At 41.3% G+C, this 7,937-nt stretch overlaps 1 long non-coding RNA gene across 1 annotated transcript in view; it reads left to right on the forward strand.

Annotated features, from left to right (window-relative positions):
• LOC112986467 (uncharacterized) overlaps window positions 1-7,542 on the forward strand; it is a 36,838-nt gene extending 29,296 nt beyond the window's left edge. The window contains exon 4 of the long non-coding RNA XR_010390434.1: window positions 292-7,542. This is a non-coding gene — a long non-coding RNA (uncharacterized LOC112986467). The remainder of the gene's footprint in view (window positions 1-291) is intronic.
• The last annotated feature ends 395 nt before the right edge of the window (window positions 7,543-7,937 follow it).

The following is a 7,937-nucleotide window of genomic DNA, read 5'->3' on the forward strand; positions in this document are numbered from 1 at the left end:
TGTCTGAATGAATGACTGAATAGATGAATGAATGAAAGAATGACTGCATAATCAAATAAATACATTAAAATACATTGCCAACTTGCTGGGCTCACATAGCAAGAGAGCTCTTCAGGGGCTTTGTAAAAATACAGGCAATGATGTCCTCATTTTTATTAAAAATTTAAATCTGCTTTGCTCAGTCCCTCCGAGTGTTTAATTTCTACCAAAGGTCAAAAGGTGCTTTGCACTTGGAAAAGCTGCAGGATGTGGCTCTGTGTGCTCTCTAACCTGTCGCCCTTTGTAACTCAGCAGTGTACCCTCCCCTCTCCCGTGGGATGATCCGAACGGCTCCTTGCTGAACAGGAGCACCTGCGCACTGATGCTGCACTATCCTGGGGCTGGCTCAGATGAGCTGAGGACAAGTAGTGCTTTTTCCTGGGCAAGGGACAAGAAGGACAGCTGATGGAAACCTTATAGATACACAATGACGTTTTTTCTTCAGCAGGTGTCAGATATATAAAGAACATACCAAATGCCTCTGCTTGCCACAGCTTATGGAAACCACATATCTGGCTTCTTGGGAGCAATTTTATTCTTTCTGAAGAGATGCTGGTGATCCAAATTGTTGTTTTTCTGAAAATGAATTCTGTCTTGAACTTCCTGATCTGATGAGCTGAAGGTCACAAGCATATCTATTTCATTCTCCCTTCCCTCCGCTTGCGAAAAATAATTCCGTAACAAGGACCTGGAGGATGAAGCTCTTCTAGCTTAAGACAGGGGTCCTCCAAATGAAAAGTGCAAAGCAATGGCTGCCAATTTAATTAGCTTTCACAGATTCACACACAGATGGAAGGATTTTTGGAAGGAAAGAATATTTAATACAAATGAATACTTTATTTTTAAAATAAAAGCACCAACTTTATTTCCCACTGCTAATGTTTCTGTCAGTCAGGTCAAGGATAATGAACCAAAATTCTAGAAAGGTTCACTCATACCTTAACTTTTATTGTTGACAATGTTCTCATTCATAAAACCTACATTTGCAAATGCAAAATCAACAGTTAAATGTTTGCTTTATCTGTGTCTGTAATTCTCCAAGGAGAGAGCTACGTTCTTTATTTGGTTTTCACTTATAACATTCAGCTGAAGTTTTTTAAGGAAAAAGTCTTCTACACTTTTTACTGTTGTTACTATTATCTGTGGATAAATATATTCTTTGCTGTTAATAGAGCAAGTATTTTAATTTCATAACAAGATCTTTTTCCATATGTGTCTCCATTCATGTTTTTGATTTTTTTTGCCCAACTTTTATAACACAGAATTTTTACCTTCTAATGAAAAGAAAAACCCTATAAGGGAAGATGGCCTCTGGAATAAAAGAAAGTGGCCAAGGAATGTGTTGTGGAAAGTATTAGATATATATGAACAGTATTGGAAATATATTTTTAGCAGGACCTAGGTTACATATTTTAAGCAACTGCTTCAAGTAGACAAAGTAACTGCTAAAAGCAGGTGTTTATTCCGAAAGCTGCAGCAATGTTTTTCTGTCACATTGCATTAAATCACTTATGATGCATCATGTTATGTTATACCACATCATGTTAGTACATATGGTGAAGAAGCCAGAGCAGAGTAACATGATGTGACAGACAACATTTAGCAAAAATATTCACTTATTTGACTCAGATACTTGCTATCAGGTTGAATCAAGGAGTGTGGTCCTAAATGAAGCTGACAGATGGAAGTGAACTCAACCAGGAACTGTATCCAATGTAAATCTGAAAGTTTCTTGTCATATCCCTGGTACTCATCCTGCTGATAGTTATTACTATCCTCAGTTCCTCTTTCTCAGCATTTTCTTCCCTGCTGTAAGTAGTTTGACCAGTTGGTTGTCATTTATTTTGACATAACTCATGATTTCCCCATGAGGGGCTAATCACATCTCGGTATCCTTTAAAAGCACTGTTAAATGACAGTTAATGACAGTTGATGGAATTGTCATAAATAGTTTTTATATGAGTGAAATTATTATGAACTATGCAAAAGAGTGCCCAGGCACTCTGTAGTTATGTGTATAGAAGGACTATTTTAGGTAACAAGAAGTTTATTCTTGAAGGCACCTATATTTTACAGTGTAGCAAAGTCTTTTTGACGCACTTAAGAAATATTGAGACCTTTTTACTGCTGTTGGGGGAACTATTTCATGGTAATACTTCTAAAACAGTTTAGCAGTGGAGTGCATGTTCATGGAGATGAGTAAGTAAATCGAGTGGTCAAGTATAACACAGGCAGCTGTGGTGCAGGCCTAGCCATACACGGCTTTTGTATGTGTCAGTCCTGAGCAAGGTGATGGCCGTTCACCCAAATAGTACATACAGTACTATTACAGATTTTGGTACAATCTGTCCCAACAGATATTAGGACGAGAAAACAGCATGCCAATGACCAAAGAGGACTTCAGTGATGCTCCTGAAGTAGATGGTTAACTTGCTAGTTAAGGGAGCAGTCTAACCCACTGCATTAGAAAGGGAAACCTTCAAGTCAGAAGTGCAGACAATAGAAATGAGTTGCTTCATTTCAGTTAAGAGAGAAGGTTGTTGATCTCAGTCTACCACCACCATGCCAAGGAGGTTTGCACAGCCAAGTGCCCGAAACAAGCTGTATCTGCTGTTAGCTCTTTCTCTGCAGCCCAGTGCTCCGAATCAAACTGCATTTATTTTTACTAGATTGAAATTGGGAAGTTTTGTGGCAAACTGTCAGTCTGTAGAGGAGCTAAAGAAACAAGCTCAATGGCATAAGGCCTGGGTATTGATGTGCAAAAAATTTGTATATAGATTTGAAGACTATCCTTTTTCTCGTGACGAAGCCAAAGGGACAGGCCAAGCTGCCAAGTGATTTTCTGCATCCCACCAATATGGATTAAGTACATTAAAGTAACTCTAAAGAAAAGAACAAGAACATACAAACAATTTCCAGGATCCTAAAAAGAAAGCTATGATTTTTAAATCTAAGTTTGTATTACAGTAGCAATGCATAGGATCCATGGTCCTTTGCTTTCTTACCCGTTACTGAGGGAATTTTCAAGATTCTTCTCATTCAGCCAGGAACATTTGCTGTTTGGTTTCCACTGGCAGCTTGCAACATTTGTCCAGATGCGTATAATAAAAATAGTAATAAATACTAGCAATAATGCTAATAATTAAAAGATGCACTGTATAAACACCATACGAACTGAAGCTTCTCTTTGGCTTCGTAAGATGCTGCATGTTTTCTGTTTAATCTTCTCTTCTGTGCTTTAGCAAGGACCATCAGTAACAGACCAAGAGCAGCCTGCTCCTTCCAGCAGCAGCGTCCTCACTTCCCCTTGGGGCAGGCTGGCCCTGAAGTACTCTTCAGCCTAGCACAGCAGTGTGATATGCTGGCACAGTGAGGTTCCCGGCAACGCGGACAGACAAGGGAGCACAACTGTCAGCCTCCTCCTTCCTGAGTTCCTTGCCTGCAAGAATGTCTCTTCACATGGAAAGCCAGCGGCCACTAATTTGGGTCAGTTTTCATATTCTGGCATTAAGGACCTGGAGCGGTCACTGCAGCGGAGCAGGGAGAGGTAACAACTGTCCCTTCCCTCCAAGAAATGCATATACCTGTTACATGCCTAAAATGTGCAGAATCCATCTATGGGTTCAGGAAGGTATTAGCATATGGCCCAAAAGTAGCTGAGACAAAATGGTATAATTGCAAAAGGAGAGGAAAAAAAGGAATAATTCTGACTAACAGTGGGTTTACTTTGATCTGTGTCATCTTAACCAGCATCGTTAGAATTTATTGTATTTGAGGAATTCATTCAGCCTGGCTCACAGGTATTTTGGGGAATAGGGCTGTTTTGCATGACCCCCCCGAGAGTTCAGCAAATGCCCTGCCCAGACGTGCTCTGTGAGAAGCCCCTATTGCTGTCTCTTTGGGCTGACATTGTTCACTGTTCTCAGGAAACCTCAGGAGCCTTTTTGCCTCGGGCAGCCTCAGGAAGATGTGGTGATGGGCTCAATTTCGCATCAGCGATCTGCAATCTCTGATGAGTTCTCCATGAAATAAGAAAGTACTGGGGCCTATTTGGGGGAAGCAGAGCAGGAAGCATTTATAGGGGAAGCTTCAGTACAGCTAGAGTCCAAAAAGTAAAATGCAATATGGGTGCCGGAGGCTTTTCCCAGCAGCTGAGAGCTGAAATGAATGAACCCTCTCCCTAATCCAAAGGGTAGCTAACTGGTATCATCAAAACAAAGCAAAAAAAGCCCCCAACCAAAGTCCACTCTCAGAAGCTCCTATGCACTGAAAAGCCTGCACCAACTGTGGAAGCTGCCAGGTATTTCTTTAAATGCAATCCTACAGCATGGTGAAATTACTGAAAATAGAAAAGTGGGAAGGGTAGGTGGGAAAATACAGTGGGTGGAGCCATGCAGTTGTTTGGAAAAGGCAGAGAAGTTTGTACCAAGAAATGAGCTGATCCCAGCAGGTGATAGGGACCTCAGTGTTCAGGAACCGGAATGCATCCCTGGCACAGCACTGTGGGGCAACAGTTCCCGATGTGCCTTCAGACGATGGCCATCTTGCATCAGTCTGGAGCCGATCCTTTACAAGCCATTTTGTGAAGTGTCAGAACACATACAGAAACCCTGCCTTTTATTCTCAGTTCACACTAGCCACTCCATCTGCTTTTAAGAAAATGCTTCTGCCTAACTGTGTGCACAAGTGCATCGTACCTTGCTACTTGCTTTGAGAACTTGGCCCCTTGTGTGAAAGCATTTTGTGAAGAGAAATCCTTAGAGAAAGTGTGCTATTGTCCTCTTACTTACCTGATGAAAAATAATTAAAAAATGATTAAATAATTAATACTGGATGTTGCTTAGCAGTTGCTAAGAGGCTTATTTAATATTTTTTGTAGCTTTTTTCCTAATTTAGGAATAAAACAGACATAATTGAGCATGTTATTCTGAAGCTGCAAATGACTCTGTGGAGAGAATCGAAGAAAACGTTTCTTTGATTAGAATATTTTTCTCATTAACAGGATGTTCAAAATAAAGCAAAAATATTTGATGCACAGAGCCTGTGGCAATATCAAGTTAACACTGGCATGCTCCCACATTTTACCTCATGTTTACTAATCAATCAAAAGACTTTTGCTGGCAAGAAAGATCACATCTTTAATCACACAGCTGAAACTTCTTGACATCAAACAATAGGAATTTCTACATTCCATTTAATGTGGTTTTCAGCGCAGAGAGTTAATGCCCAAGGTAGTGGGATGGTGAGTATGTGATTAGGTAAACAAGTAGCGCTATGTTCTCTAAATGTTCAGTACTACATACTAGAAGTGAGGAGATCGCCTCATTTGGTTCAAGATACATCTGCATCTAAGTTCAAATTATTTAGAGAGGATAATCAAGAAAATGTTTAGGTAGGCACCGGTGTGCATTTTTGGTTCAGATGCTTATGTCAAGCTTAGAAAACACATGCCCTGATTGAGTCCAGGGTGCTGTAGAAAAAGGTAGCTGACAGGATGCAAGCACCAGATGCCCTTACTTCTCTCAGGCAGTGAAGAGAGTTAGATAACGTTCCTGCTCCATATATTCCTTCTCAAATTCATCTCAGGATAGAAAAAGAAACCTGTATGTCTCTAACATAGCCTTGTAGTTCCTAGTCTTCCTCTCCAAAAATTTTCTAAGAACTGTAACTTGATACAGTGAAATTCATTGGTGGTTGAAAAAAAAAATGCTGTGTTTTTCGTAATAGAAGAAATGGCCTAAGAGTTTCACAAGAAAAACAGCCCAAGTGTAATTTCCCCTTTATTCTATCATTGCTTTTTCTTGCCTTGCTACAGAAGATGGAGAGAGGCAGCTGCCATGTTGCAGATTACAGGGCTATTTCTCAGGCTGCACTAAGGGAGTAGGAAATCTCCATCTCTCTTCAGGGGGATATTTGCACCCAGCAGCGTGTGTGTGTAGGGGATGTGTCAGATGCTGACGATAGATGTGACCAGAGCAGGCTGGTCAGCATTTATCTTCGCCGACTAGCTGGCTGTTTCGTGAAAGTACCCAGCTGCTGCAAACTAGAGGCTTAGTCCCTTAAAACCATGCCCTTGAAAGAGCTGGGGTGGAATCAGAGGAGGATCAGGAAATATCCCTGGGTTTGCTGGTTTTTCTTCCCCACTGTTTCTTGCAGGCATGTCAGCCACCTCAGAGGACTCTCCTGGTCAGTGGCAATAGCAGGACTTAGACTTACTCCCAGCCAGGATTTTTACCCTCAGTCTCCCGGAGAAATCATTGGTATGAAAAGATGCACACATTGCCTGCAGCTATAGCACATATTGCATGGCATGACACACACATAAGTGAGATTAATTCGAGTTCTGGGCATCATTAGCTCAATTAAAACTGTGATTTTTTAGTTCAGACCTACAGGCCATTGCAGAGAAGAGTAATCATAAGACAAAAACGAGTTCCCTAGTTAAAAATTAATTCCCTAGACTAAAAATATAATCAAATGATGTCTACAGTGTTTTATGAAGAGCTAAGAGGATAATAAAACTTAAAGCACTGCAACATTTGCATTTTGTTCATTTCTATCCATATTTTTCCATACACTGGCTTTCTGTGTGCTTGTTAATCATATGCACTGCTACAGTCCTGGCATTTTAAGATCACTCTTCACATCGAGATTGAAAGGAAACTAATTACAATCACATTTCAGGGTGGTTGTTTAAAGCTCGTACAGAGCTGACTACAGCATAGGAGCCTTGACCTTTATTTGTAAGCAAGAAAATAAGGTAAAGATGAAAGATTGCTTTTCCTCCAGCTCATATCCCGGGATCAAGAGGCCCTCCAGAGTGGAAATGTGGGAAGCCCACATGCAGCTCCTCTCGCTCGCCTTCTCTCTTGTGCTGGCAGCAGAGGCCAGTAGTGCTATGCAGAAGCTGTGTGCTCCCGCAGCGAGAGGTGAAGGCAAGCACCGCACTATTTTGCAGCTCTCCCTCAGGCTGCCAGAAGAACAAACAGTGAATTAGCAGACCCAAGGAATCTGTCATTTTGACCTCTGTCCAACTGCTTTTAGTTAACGGTTTGCATTGCATACTGGTCAATGGCAAAACCTTCCCTGGACTTTGGGCACAGCCTCAAAACCAAGAGCCTGATGCTGCAAGCCGTCCTTGTGCCATGATCAAGGTAATCCTCATCCATTCACACATGGGCTGCTGCTGTGGGTGAGAGCTGCAAGCATCACAGGAACCTATCCTGCCTCTGATACTTACGGTTTAATAATACTGACGGGATCTGTGCAGATGCATCAGGGAAGTATAAGGTCCCCCTAACCTGAGGAAATGCAGGCAATCCTAACACTATGGCTGATTTCATTAAGTACAAACGTATCTCGAGTGCACTGAATGGCAAATGTATTCAGCAGGTTTAACCTGCTTCTGCGTCTCTGAATTTTGAAAATTATGATTTTAATAAGTTTATAACATGCTCAAAATAAACTGAGAGGTATTTATATAAAAGGATTTCAGCCTAGGAACTACCTGTCTGGTATTTTTTACAAATGCTTCTTTCGGTATCATTACCTGTCATTTGAAGACTTGCCATGGTAAGTACCTATGCCCATATCCCAAAGGATGTCCTGGTCTTGCATCCTCCCCACATTTATCTCGGGTCCATATGAGAATAAGGTCATTGAAGAAAGATACACCCATGTTGGACTGAAGCGACACCATGTATCAGACCTGTTGTCAGAGGGCAGTGATCATTTTCTCATCTTGTACACAGTGCGATATTTACCTAGCACAACCATTTAATTTGCTAGGCTCCTTCTTCTGACAGAAATGATTGCTGGAGTCCCGAGGTTTGGTGGGTTTAGGGGTAATATCTGCCAGGTCATTTGTATCTGCTGGCTGGAAAGGCTCTGTTTATAGT

Source organism: Dromaius novaehollandiae, chromosome 9 (genome assembly GCF_036370855.1).
Source record: "Dromaius novaehollandiae isolate bDroNov1 chromosome 9, bDroNov1.hap1, whole genome shotgun sequence".
In the NCBI taxonomy this organism is placed as follows: domain Eukaryota; kingdom Metazoa; phylum Chordata; class Aves; order Casuariiformes; family Dromaiidae; genus Dromaius; species Dromaius novaehollandiae.